The sequence below is a fragment of the Lissotriton vulgaris genome, unplaced genomic scaffold (genome assembly GCF_964263255.1).
Source record: "Lissotriton vulgaris unplaced genomic scaffold, aLisVul1.2 SCAFFOLD_3702, whole genome shotgun sequence".
NCBI lineage: Eukaryota > Metazoa > Chordata > Amphibia > Caudata > Salamandridae > Lissotriton > Lissotriton vulgaris.
In genome coordinates this window covers 99,733-113,746 of record NW_028252849.1, presented here as the reverse complement: position 1 = coordinate 113,746, position 14,014 = coordinate 99,733, and the positions used below count along the sequence as shown (strand labels likewise).

General features: G+C 48.1%; 1 pseudogene; it reads left to right on the top strand.

Moving 5' to 3' along the window:
* LOC147661237 (phospholipase A2 inhibitor NAI-like) overlaps nucleotides 1-13,683 on the top strand; it is a 50,132-nt pseudogene extending 36,449 nt beyond the window's left edge.
* Nucleotides 13,684-14,014: the final 331 nt, after the last annotated feature.

Genomic DNA, 14,014 nt, shown 5'->3' with positions numbered 1-14,014 from the left:
TCTTCTCATTTGTTCCACTCTGTTGTTTTAGCACCCACTGTCGATGAACGCCCCAATGGATATAAATGTAGAGAGTGCTTCAATTACCATTCCGCAGATGCCTGCACAACCGAAAAGGAGATTCTGTGCACTGGGCAGGAGAAGGCATGTAGCTTCATCTCTGGAAAAGCGGCCTTGCCAGGTGACTTATACCGTTTTCTTGCAATTTTGAGTTTCTCAAAGCCACTAAATGTCCAAACTAAGTAGCATTTTGTACAATTGAAATGCTTCTCCAATTCACACAATTATGGATAGTAGCTGGTTTTCCAGAAGAATATATTCCTTCTGGGAGTCTGGATAAAGCCAGCTAGGTTTTTTGTTCTCATAAATACTGGTTGAACATTGCAAAATAAGTAGGGATGGGCCCAACTCGTGTATTTCAATGTAGAGTAATCATGCAGAAAATAATACATAATCAATTACTGGTGATAAGAGTAATTCTATGATTAGCGCTATTTCTTTGCACGAATATGCCCCCTCGTATTCAAAATGGGTGTGAGAATTTTCCTTCAAGAGATAATGCTTAGGGACCGATTCCAATGTCAGACAGAGAGGAGTCTGTCCGACATTGGTTGGGAACTGGAAGTGAATGATCTCCTGTCATCAGTTCCCTCCCAGCAAGTAAGATGCAAAAAAAAGTCTATACTTTACAATGGGAGCATGCATGCTCTCTTGTAAAGAGTAGGGGTTTAGTTCATCCCTGTACCCTGTTTCAGGTACCTCAAGGTGCCTGCCGTCGGGTGCAGAGATCAACAGGAGGGCAGCATAAGTGCTTTCTAGTCTACCATTCAGCGCCTTGCACCTAAGACAGATCAATCAGGAGTGACGTCTGGCCTAATATCGCTGGAGCAAAATCCCTCTCTCACATATGGTTTCTGTGAGTTTTTATACTATCTGACTCCTGATGTTATCTTATATTTTGAAAACAATAATGCGACCCTTGACCTTCCAGGTAGATCGCTCCCCCCCACTGCAGCTCCACCTGTGCTTGTGCCCGCATCTTGGTCTGTTTCTGCCCATTCCTGGGTGCTGCTCTTTCCCTTGCACCCATGCCCACTGCTCATTTCCTGCCACTGCTGCCCCTGTGGCCCCGCCCCTTCCACGCCCATTCGTAGTCCCCTGCCTCCGACCTCCCAGCTGCTTCTCCCTCCCAACTTTCCTTCAAAAGGCGGCAGCTGCGCGGTGAGGATTGCGACCTTTGAACTTCCAGGTAGGTCGCTCCAACCGCTGCAGCTCCACCTGCGCTTGTGCCTGCATCTTGGTCTGTTTCTGCCCTTCCTGGGCGCTGCTCTTTCCCTCGCCCCCCCCCCCATGCCAACTGCTCATTTCCGGCCACTGCTGCCCCCGCGGCGCCGCCCCCACACCCATTTGCAGTCCCCTGCCTCCCGCCTCCCAGCTGCTCCTTCCTCCCAGCTCCCCTTCAAATGGCAACAGTGCAGCGAATGCGCCAAGCGGGCTCGCCGCTGGCGCACCAAAGGTGCGCCTAAGGCAAAGCCGTCTGCACCTCTCCACACCTGGACCGTGCCGAGCACAGAACCCCTGGACCCCACGAACGCCACAACACCAGACTCCACTACAATACCAGCAGCCTCCACACACTCAACGCCGGCCAAAACCACACCTGCTTCCAGGCCACCCTGAATCGGACCCACGGACCCTTCTCCAGCTGCACCTGCAGCTTCACCTGCGACAGAACCACGAAACCTCCAAGGACTGGACCCAATCACCTCCGCTGCATACTCCTCAACACCCGCTCCGCTCACAAACACGCCATCGAGCGCTAGGATCTGCCCGACCCCTCTGCCTCAGAAGTGGCCTTTCTGACCGAGCCCTGGTGGAACGACTCCTCGGTTTGTTTGTAAAAGCTTATCTTAGTTCTGGGTAGGTGTGGCTTAGAGCAATCAGGCGTTATTACAGGAATAAGCATGAAGCATTAAGAAGTACCAAAACAGTTGAAAAAGAAGAAAATGCAACACAATAAAAATCTACCTCTAATATATAAAAAAAGGTAGTAATGTCATCCTTAAAAAGACACTTGGAAATATGACTTTCCAAACAAACATTACATCAAATATGTTCCCTTAAGCAACACATCATTGGAAACTACTGCAACCTGCGATTTAGGTTTAGTCATGAAAAGTAACCTGAATACAGCTATATGGGCACATTTGTGGCAACCAGCTCTGGCATGGAGATGACCAATAGGATCAGATACAGTGGTGACTCCTCTGCAGTGGCGTAGGAGCATTGCGCCATTGGCAGGCTCAGAGCTAGCAAATGTAAACTAAAATAATGTTCTTGCATCGTTTTAATATTCAATTGTCAGTACTTAACCAGCGCTGTTGGGAGGAGCGGGCCGAGGTATTGGAGGGGAAGGAGGAGTGCTAGTGCACGCCACTCTCTAAGTGCACATAACTATTTTGGTCAGCCGTCTCAGGCTGACCAAAACACACATGCGCACTTAGGTTTTCTCCAGCCATTTGCATTGAGCAGCCAGCTGGAGAAATCCCACAGATTTCCTGGGCTGAGCAGGATTTTTTTTCTGCCTGCTTAGACCAATCCATACACTGCTCGAGGATTGGACAGGGAGTCTGTACCATGGCCTGATGGGACCAGCAGACAAAAAGAGGAGAGGCAGCACAAGGAGATGCAAAACTGGAGCTGCCGGCAGCAAATTTAAGTATTATTTTTTATATTCAATCCCCCCAAACTCCATGCAACGCCTCCCATGTTACTTCATCCACCCCACTATCCTATGTTTATGGTGGCCGCTGCTAATCAGATAACTTTCCGTCAAAGCAGTTTCTAGTCCAATTCCATGCTCCATGGTAGGCCTGGAGGTAACTCACAGAGTTTCCCTTAGTGGAGTTCCACATAGTCACCCAAAAACTCAGCAAAATTCCCTTGAGCTCCGCGAGCAGTAGAGCTGCAGTAAGTTGTGATGCATGCAATGATTTTAAGCCCTGGGAAGATTGCCCATGCTGTAAAATCACAGCAAACAAAGCCACATGGTGCGCCAGAGAGTGCTGCTTCTTTCTAACCCTTGAGTGGATTTTCTAATCAAGTGACAGCTTTTACTGCACGAGAGCCAGCTGACTTAACACAAGCGGCAGTAAGGGGGCCTAGTGCCTAATTTTCTTGATTGCAAACTTATTTCTGCAAGCAATAAAAAAATCTACCACACACCTGTTGGAGTTTTTTTTAATTCCATGCTCCAAGCAGAGCGTGGAGTGGGCAAAACCTTCAGCTATGGTTAAACTGCCATAGACATCAATGGAGTGGTCCTGATGCCAGGGATGCAGGATGCTTAAGATGCTCAAGGATGTTGAGGATGCTGAGGATGCATTGGGGGTCTTCCTGAGGACCACCCATCTGTCCATTTACACTGTGGGGCAAGTCTGTCTGAAGTCCAGTCAAAAAACAGTTGCCAATGGTCTACTGGTCTCCAGTTACTGCGAAACTACCCTTCTAGCTGAACTGGTAGCAATGTTTTCACTCCAATGACTTTCTCAGGTCCAGTAGACTCAGGTGCAATGATTGAGAGTCAGGACTCGGTCTCCCAGGCTACACTTTGGAGGTGAGTGGTGATCAGGTGTTCTTAGCTACCCACTCACCAAGACAGGCCTCTTCAGCTTTTATGCCCTTTGGCTATAACAGGGAGTCCCCATCTGCCGTTACAAATCCTGAAGGCTAAAAATAGCTCTCTTTAAATTGATTGTGTTCCTCTTCCTCAAGGAATACCAACTACAGCCTGAATCTAATAGAATTTCCAGGTAGAAAAAATGATGTACTTTACTCACGCTGTGCCTGCTGGCTGAAACCCCATAGGATCTAGTGGTCTAGGAGCCAACAATAATAACGTGGTACTTTTTTAAGTTTGTTGCCTGGTCTATGCTATCCATAAAACTAATAAAATGATCTAAAAGGTGCTGGAGACTCTATGCCGTGAATGCAATTAAAACTGTCTCATCTGTGTCTACAAAAGCAGGGAGCAATCTGCCACCCACCTCTAGGACATCTCACCCATGCTCACATAAAACCTGTTCCAAACGATTAATATAAACAAAAAGAAAAGGAGTCAGGATACAGCCTTGGTGCACACCTCTATTTAATTTCAAACTTCCATGTGCATTCTTCAGAGGGTACATACTTTACAGATGTTAATAGACCCGCGTGGAGATCCCTCAGAAGACCAAGAAGCTCACCATGCTTGACCTTCCTTCCAGGAGCAGGCGAGAATCTGGCACAGCAGCCTTGAAGAAGCTTCATTGGCTACCCATTAAGGCCAGAGTCCTATTCAAATCTATGTGCATTATGCACAAGGCCATGTGGAAGACCGCCCCATCTATGATTTGTTCCTTGGCGACCCCTTATCTCCCTCATAGATCCTTGAGATCCAGCACTGCTTTCCTAGCTACAATAAATAAAACCAAACGGGCCAGATGGGGTGGTCGATCCTTCTCTTGGAATGCCGCCAAGGCTTGGAATTCCTTGCCTGATACTCTTCGCAGCGAATCTAATCTGCTGAAATTCCGGAAGGATCTGAAAACTCTCCTCTTCATCTAACTCGGCTATCTTAGCCCACCCTTAACTCAGACAATATAGCGCTACGAGGCCTCCGGGTAGGTTGCGCTTAACAAAACACAATTAATAATAATAATAATAATAAGGAGAAGGTCACAACTCCTGCCTTGAGAGATCCTTTGTGTTCTTTCCTGAGAATCGTTCACATCTTCCCCAGTAGAGCAAAAGGCTATCTTTAGGCCAGCTTGTGTGCAACCTTAAAAGGCCACTGGAAAACTTTAGGCAATAACCTTCTCAAGCTGCCATTTGTACAAAAGTTACATTAAGGCGAAGGAACTCACAGGCTGTTCACCAGGATTTCGATTTGGATTGGATATAGTACAACAAGCGAGGCTCGTCAGCCGAGGGAGCAGCTCCATCTATACCACGCACCCCGGAGACCTTTGCCAAATGACATCGGAGTCCTGAGTGGCAAGGGCCAGACCGAGGGGATTATGTCAGTGAAGAGCTGGAGAGCATCAGGAGCCTGCACTGAGAGGAGCTGCCTGGGCCACTCTACCGACAAGTGCAGGGAGTTCAGCCGCTACAGCTTGTTGGATACTGGGGGGCCTGATGAGATGACCCTCTTTCACAAGAGATGTCATCTGGCTGGGGGACTGCCCAAGGGCGACACTGACTGGAGAGGGCCCCCTGAGTTGCCCGCATCAGAGGTAGGCCACAATCTCACCGGGGCCATGTGTGTATTCTCTTACTATTATTGGAGTTGCTCCAGAGCAACAAGAGGGGGGACATCAGCATTTTACGTTTTGTGGGGGACAATCTGTCCCATAGTTCACATTTCTTGCTCTGGCCAGGAGAAGGGGCCAACACCACAATCCATTAAAACGCACTTGCTAAGATCCAAGGCATGCTTGATGACTGCCTGACGGAGGCTGGGCTGGGTCACTCCCTTTGGCCCCACATTACATCTTAAGAAGTTCTGTGATTCTCAAATACCCTACGCTGCCTTTGTTGTGCATTTGCAATTACTCCTGAATGTCAAAAATACATGCCATTGAGAAATCAACTTTGAAACAACTCGTGTGTCTTGTTCCACCCTGAAATGGCTTCCCATCAGAGAGCGTAGTAGATGGGAAGCTTAGAAGTAGGAGGTTCACTAGGGATAAAGCTGACTCCCCACTACTGGTGTGATTAATCCTTCAATTCACAACACTCTGAATATGGAAGATGCGATTGAAAAGTGTAGTATTCCCATGTTATGCTGTAATGTTCCCTTTCACCTTGTTCCTAGCTGCTCAGCCAGTGTGAGTGTTCCTTGTAGAATGTTCGTGTGATTGACAGATGTAGAATGCTTCGGTGCCTGTTGTGAGTGTTGTCAGTTGGAAGATGGACTGAGCAGCTAGCCTGCTCCTGGTGGGGCTTACTGTAAATACTTCTTAAGGACTTAATAAACTACATGAAATACATCTTGGCTATGCCTACTATGTCTCCTGAACATGTGGTTTCAGCCCACTACATTTTGGTGACGAGAATGGGATGAATGATAAGTTCAGGACCATTGTAAGGGAGGGATAGCATGCAAGTTGACAATGGGATCCATGCTTCGAAGGGGCCTGCAGAGCTACTGCAACATCCACTACTATAAAATAATCGTCCATCCCTAGTCATTTAAATAATGACAAAGAAGAATCTGTAGGCGGTAATCTCCACTCCTCTAGCTGAGTTTGTGGAGTTTTGACTACTTACCGCTCCACTTGGAGTGCAGAGTTCTGAATAAACTCCTACAACCACTGCAGTAAGTTGGTGAGCGCAAATGAGAAAATCAAATGCTAGACCACCTCCTGCTAATATTTATCCAATTACACGGTTGTAGAAGGTTGCTACCACTCACATTGAGAACGTTGCTGCTCAGATTGAGAATGCCACTGAAGTAGATGAAGTACTCGAGGGCCAGAAGGCAGCAGCACCCTCTGGCGCACTGTGTGGTATCAATTGCACTGAATTTACAGAGAAGCTCCTGGCACTAAAAATCAGCACAAGCAGCATGTTGTACAAAACCTCTGCCGCTCGCGGAACTCCACAAAACCTCACAGAGATGTTGGTTAATTCCACAGTACACCACAGAGAGAAGCTCTGCAAGGTTCACCCACCCCAACAAAGAAGCTAACAACAGATGCTTGTATCCGGTGAGTCTAGTGATCTCAGGTCTTGATTCTGGGATGAAGGAGGTGCTTAGGGTTTGTTCCAGGTAGCTCAGAGAGTGTATGAAGAGCTTAGGGCTTCCAGCCAGAGTGTCTGAGGACCTCAGAGCTTGCATATGGCGAGTTTAGTGATTTTAGGTCTTGTTCCTAGACTCACCTGATACAAACTCTCATACCCTGATGCACTCCAGCTGGAAACCCTAAGAGCCTCAGACACTCACTGAGCTATCGGGGACAAGCCTTAAGCACCTCTTGTATCCCAGAAACAAGACCTGTTCTCCCATGACTAGCCATATACAAGCTCTCTGGTCCTCAGGCACTCAGGCTGGAAATCCTAAACTTCTCAGACACTCTCTGGGCTGCCTGGAACAAACCCTAAGCTCCTCCTGCATTTCAGCAACAATGTCCCTGTTCTGTCTTTGCCCCAAGAGGACTCTCTCAGCTTCCCAGGATCCATATACAAGAACATGTTGGTTCACCCCAAAAGAACCCCTCAGCTCATAAGTCATCTCAGAAAAACACTTGGGCCTCCAGTTGTCCTAGGAGAGGGTTTGCATATCTGGGTGCAGTGTTTTTCAAATTTATATTTTGGTTCCACAAGTTTGGTTGCTGTAGGAATCTCTAATATGTAAAGTATAATGCTTTGCTCGGAAGAAAGTATAATCTTGGTGATTTACTACAGCTTGCATCAACAGTTTAATACATTGAGTGTACATGCCATGTAAAGAGCTACATCCTTGTCCATTCTTTATGTATTCATCTTTATCGCAACATTAGCCAATCACTAGATACATAAACATACTTATGAATTGAATATGCTTTTCAGGATGGTTCTTTGTTTTGTTAAACTCATGAGCAAAGAGGGGATGTGGGAGTCAAAATCTGGGCTTAAAACCAAGAATTATGTTCTCAGTCACATGTTGCTTCTCTCTATTGGCTCTTGCAGTGATCACCTCTTCTCTGGTTATTTTATGTGTATTTGTAAAGCATATTCTCAATCGCGAGGGTATACTGGCGCTGAGCATGCATGTGTGCCTAGTTCTGCCAATGGTTTACAACCGATCTTCCCCATTTCTCTGGGTTTCGAGATTTTCCATTCCTTCCTTCAAGTTTATGAACCTGTTGTATAAGAGATATTATAATACATGGGATCCCTTTGTAAATGCCAGTCTCTAATTTATTTATAATCATAAACTTGTGACACACCAAGTTGTCGATTATAAAGGAAAGATGTCAGAAATCATCTGTATTACAGTTGAGTTCTGACGTCACAATGCCTGCTGCTTGTTAGACCTGGCACCTTGGCGTGAGTCTCCCTTCCACTTTTTGCTGATATGCCTCAGATGTTTTTGCTGGTTTTCGATGCTCAGGGCACTGCGCCACCGCCGATCCGTGCCGCAGTGCCAGTGCTGCCAATATAAAGTGTATCCATAATTGATTTCCATGATTGGCTTATTTGGTTTACTCTCAGTCCCCAGTAACGTGCACGGGGCTTGTGGATACAAATGCCGCTAGTGGGCCTGCAGCGCTGGTTGCTCCACCCACAGAAGCGGCCTAGTAAAAGATGTCTTGGGTCCGCCATTGCAGACCACGCGTACAGTCTGGTACAGTCACACTGACTATGCCAGTGCCCACACTTGTCAGTCCCTAAACCTTCCCTAACCTTCATATCAGTCACCCCCAAGGTAGGCCCACAGGCAGGATGCATTGTAAGCGTAAGGTAGGACAAGCCCTGATGTGTGTGGCATGTCCTAGTAGTGAATTACCGCCCTTTTTCGTTCTTCACTATTGAAGGGCTGCCTGTTCTCTGAGCGGCTGGAACTATAACACGCTATAGTCCCGGCCGGCTCAGGGAACACGGTGGCAGGTGGCTGAACTTAGAATAATAAAATACTTCCTTAAGCCAGATTTATTTTAATATCCTGTGTTTGCAACTGCTACTTTTAGAAAGTTAGCATTTGCTCGCCTAACTATTTCAGACCGCCTCTGCCAGGGTGTGCACCGGCTGTCTGGGTTTGTGTGAGTGAAAGGGCTGGGGAATTCCCGGGGACAGTCGGGCTGACCAGGTGGTGAATAGAGTGCTTACACCAGGATGGGTGGGCAGAGTAGTCCTTGACTCTGAATAGGGTTGTGCTCCACCACCACAATGCGGGCTCCACCTCCTGTGGAGCGTCTGATGTGCCTGCCCTGCCCTGCACCCTGAAAGAAGACGGCATCGTCCTGTAAAAAGAGCACTCCAAAACCGGGTTGATCCAGGCTCAGGCCCCCTGGCCTGCCAAGACAAAAGAAATCGAGTATAAAGGTAGGAGCCCTGCTCCTAAGAAATCAGATCCAGTTTTGACCACAACGAACCTCTGCCCGACTAGAAGGAGCAAGAGAAGCTGAGGAGAAGGAATCCTGCAGTGGTGCCTTGCTGAGAATGGAGAGGAAAAGACCAGAAAGGACTTTGAAGACTTGTGCCTGAAACTATCTCCAAGGGCTTGATCACGAGCTTGCCCCCTGAACGGAACCCTAGGACCTTTGGGTTCTATTCTGCCTGTGCCCGTTTGCTGTTGGGCCTTTAGTCCTTATTCCCTCTCCAGAGTTGTGACTTGGGTGCCTTCGCCCTCCATGGTCGTGACAGCTCGGAGCCTGGTCGCCCCGTCGCAGAGAGCCCCACTCAAGCTTGAGTCGCTCTCCGCTTCAGTGCCGGGCCGCCCGCTCTCCTGTCACATCGCCTGCTATGGAGCACGTTGTGCGCCTCTCATTTTCTCTCTCCGGAATCTGCACAGAGCACATCTGATAGCCTTGGACGGTCCGTACGTCGTAACGTACCCGAATGTCTAGCTTTGCCCTCCTGCATACCAAGGCTGTGCCGCACCTCAAGAAGGTCTTCCGTACTGTGGTACCGAAGGGACGGTGCTGTACCCGTCTGCCCGAGAACGCGACGCCCCACACAGATCCACAGGTACGAAGTGGTGTGCTAAGAAGTAGTACGCCCGGCAGGCTGAACGGCGCCTCGCCCCGTGAGCTGCATCAGATCCCGGATCGCCACAACCCTCCACACCGTCCCGCTCACCCACCTCGCACCTCGAGGGGGCTCAGAGCCGGATAAATCTTTTGGAGAACCGTTGGCCTCGTCCAGGGACCGCCCTCACCAGTAGCCGCGCACGAAACGCCTCGGACACTCATCACAAGGTACATTGGAACTCTATCCCGAGTTCACATCGGATCCAGGGTCCGCAACGTTTGTTTTCCCTTTCATCGTACCTTGCTAACCAAGAACACTTACGAACAATTGCCTATTTTAATCTGGCGGCCTTCATTCGCTAAACGTTATATGGTCTTGTGATAAATCTGCATCTATTTTTACAAAAGTTTACGTATTTTTGATACAATCCTACGACTGGTGTCCGTTTGTGGTGGGTCAGTGGGTTTCCTGTATGTGATCATAAATGCTTAACTATCGCCCTGAAGATTAGCCTTGTCTGCTCACGCCACACTACCTAGAGGGTGAGCAATTGTTATTTCTAAAGGAGTAGTTCTCTTACCCTGACTAGAGGAGAGGGTCCCTGTTTGTCACAAGTGCATACCTTTGCCAACCAGAGACCCCCGAGTCTAACACTGCCAGAGCCAGCATCCAAGGTGAAAGGCAGGTCAGGTGACAGCGCAGCTGTTTAATGCAATAAAAATGAAATGTTGCTGTTCTTTATTCTGCTATATTTTTCAATCAGTCAATTAATCATTTGTAAAGCGCACTACATTCCGGCGAGGGTCTCAATGCGCTGGGGAGAGAGAGGGGGGTACTACTGATCGAACAGCCAGGTATTGAGTATCCTCCTGAAGGTCAGTAGGTCTTGGGTCTGTCGTAGGCTCAGTGGGAGGGTGTTCCATGTTAGGGCAGCAAGGTGGGAGAAGGACTTCCCGCCAGAGGTTGTTCTTCGAATGCGTGGAACGGTGGCGAGTAAGAGGTCAGTAGAGCGTAGCTGGTGGTTGGGGATGTAGAAGGAGAGCCGTCTGTTGAGGTAGGCTCGGCTGGTCTTGTGGAGTGCTTTGTGTTCATGGTTGAGGAGCTTAAAGGATATCCTCTTGTTGACGGGGAGCCAGTGCAGGTTTCTCAAGTGGGGGGTGATATTACCATGTCAAGGTACTGTGAGGATCAGTCGTGCTGAGGCATTTTGGAAGTATTGTAGTCGTTTGATGAGCTTTTGTTGGGGCTCCCGCATAGAGGGCGTTTCCGTAGTCAAGTTTGCTGCTGACAAGTGCCTAGGTCACTGTCTTTCTTGTATCTGTCGGGATCCATCTGGAGATCTTGCGGAGCATGCAGAGGGTGTTGAAGCAGGAGGAGGAGGCGGTGTTAACTTGCTTGGTCATTGAGAGCGTTGAGCCAAAAATGATTTCCCGGTTGTGTGCACAGTGGGTAGGTCTCGGGAATGACCTCAGTGCCATCAGCCACCAGGAGTCATCCTAAGCTGAAAGGTTGGAGCCGAGAATGAGGCCGTATGTCTTGTCCAAGTTCAGCTTCAGATGGATGATCTTCATCTAGTCGGGAATGGCCTTCATTCCGTCATGGAGGTTGGCTTTGGCGGTGATGGGGTCCTTGGTGAGGGAGAGGATCATTTGAGTGTCGTCGAAGTAGGAGATTATATTGAGGTCTAGATGTAGGGTGACGTGTGCGAGCGGGGCCATGTAAATGCTGAACAGTGTCGGGCTGAGGGAGGATCCCTGGAGTACGCCGCAGATGATCTCGGAGGCTTTGGAACAGAATGGGGGGAGGCGGATGCTCTGGGTTCTGCCAGAGTGGAAGGAGCTGGTCCATTCCAGAACCTTGTCTCGGTTCCCTGCGTCGTGGAGGCATGCGGTGGCAGACTGTGTCGAAGGGGGCAGAGAGGTCAAGGAGGATGATAGTGACAAGCAGAAAGAACATATTTATTTGCTGCACTACCGGGATAATTATAGTAAAGTTAGAATCTTGCTGCATGTTTTTACACATTCCAAGCTATTGCAGCTTTTTTAACTGACTTGTATTGCACTAGTATATATCTGCAACAAATATCGAATCATTTTTTTATGTGTTTTATTATGCACTAGAGGCCCTGTTTTTATTCTTCATGTTTGCAACCATTTTACTCTCTTTCATGAGAAATAGCCATCCACCAAGGTAAATGGTTTGTGGAAAAGATGATGGTGAGCCCTTGTATTATATGGAATAAAGTAGCCCCTTGTGTATGTGATAAGAATTTTGCGAGTCACCTCGGAGTGCCAGAACCTTATAAAGAAAGTCCACCTTCAGCCTCTTTTCTCTAAATGGGTATGGAACTCCTTGGCGATTTGCAGTTTCCCTATAATTTGTGGCAGGGTGTAAGTTATCCCTTATATTGCAACATTTGTCAAAAAGGCAGATGTTCTGCTCGCCCTCCCCTGAAATATATTTCCTTATCTGAGGGTTTAAGATAGTAATAGCAGCTCTGCCATTGGTTACTCCTTTGTGGTAGATTGAGCATCACCTTCATCAGTGTTCCTGCTGTGCAAGGCTGCCACAGTCGCCATGTAGAACTCAACAAAGAAAACGGGAAACTCCGTCCATGAGGTGGGTTGAATGTGGGTTCTGGAAACTTAACCAGAGTTTAGGGGAGCATGTCCAGGACCAGCATTTGTGATGGCATGCCATCCATACTGCTAAAGCATGGTAGACCTGTGCTGCTGACTTTTCCCCTAAAGTGCGTCCACCATGGACCAGAGTAGAAACAAATTGCAGATTTTTCAGCCTGTTCATTGCATGTCTGGTGGAGGTGAGGCCACCACGACACAGGCATATTAGAGTGACCCCTCAAATGTTACATCCTTCAGCCCCTGCAAACCTCTGGCAGTTTTCTGCCTGTGCCCCATACCACTTCTCATCATTGCTCATCTCTTTTTCTGTCCAAACTTACCCTCTTCTTCCTACATCTGGTGTTCATTTATCTCTTTCTTGTCTCAAGCTATCACCATCTCCCTCAAGTTCTGAATCATTCTCAGAGGCACAGCGATGGCCCCATTCAAGCCACATCTGCCCTCTCTAATCCATTGAAGCCCTGCCTCTTTCCATTATTCCTTCATCCTGTTTTCACGTATCTCTTTCTTCATTCCATCTTGTCTCAAGCTATCCCAATCTCCCTCAAGTTCTTCTCCATTCTCTGAGGCACTGCAGTGGGCCCATTCAAGCCCCATCTGCCATGTCTACTCCATTGATTCCCTGCACCTTTCCATTCTTCCTTCCTCTTCTTTGCACCCCCCAGTGGACTTAAAATGCAACCCCATTTGATGATGTTATTTTCATGGGCTGCTCATTTACCGCTCCCCCATTTGCTCGCCCACATATGTTGTCAGACTGCCTCCTATTCAGTGCCACTGGTGACTCCATCACCCTCTTCCAGGCGCCCCTTCTTCTGTCCTTGGCACCAGACAGGACGGTGTAGAGGAGAAGGTGCTGCTATAGGTCTTTACCGCAAGGATGCCCTTGTACCCCCAAAACCACCTCACTGGTTGGAATCAGGAGCCTCTTTTAGAGGTTGTTATTAACCATTGAAAACCAGATGTCCAGGATGAGAGGACCGAGGGCTGGACCAGGGTCTGCCCAGGCTCCGCCTACTGGCATTATGGATTATCCTGCATAATAATTATCTGGACCCCAAAAAGGGACATGAGGGATGGCAACAGATACCTCAATTATGAAACACCTGTATCCAACAGTGCTGTTCACTTCTGACTGTGTCTTATCTTTTCTTCTGCAGGTGAAACTGTGAAAGAGTACAGTGCATCAGGATGCACGACCAGAAATTTCTGAAGAAAAGGCGCTTTCAACCTTCGAGGTCTACAACTGCTGAATTATGATTTTAAGTGTTCACCTGCCATCAAAGTTTGAGACTACCTTTTGCACCATCAACATGCCCATGTGCCAGCCGAGTGTGTCCTATTACATCCGGTACACATGTATATGTATGTGCATGGCCAATTACCATGCCTCTGCATTCTTAGACACTAGCTGATTCTAGTGCTACAGGCCCCCTTAAGCAACGCCACTGCCCTTGTCTCCTCTGTGTCTTCTCAGAGCAGCTCCTACTGATCCAGGTCGGTTCCAGAATCATCTGAGTTGGGTCAGGGCCTTAGAAGCAAGCTGTCTTTGATATAATACTAAAACGACATGACATGATCTGGTTCCCCCTCCCATACCACAGGGGATGACGTCATCTGCTGCCTCCTCCCATCCCACAGGGATGGCCATTCAGTAA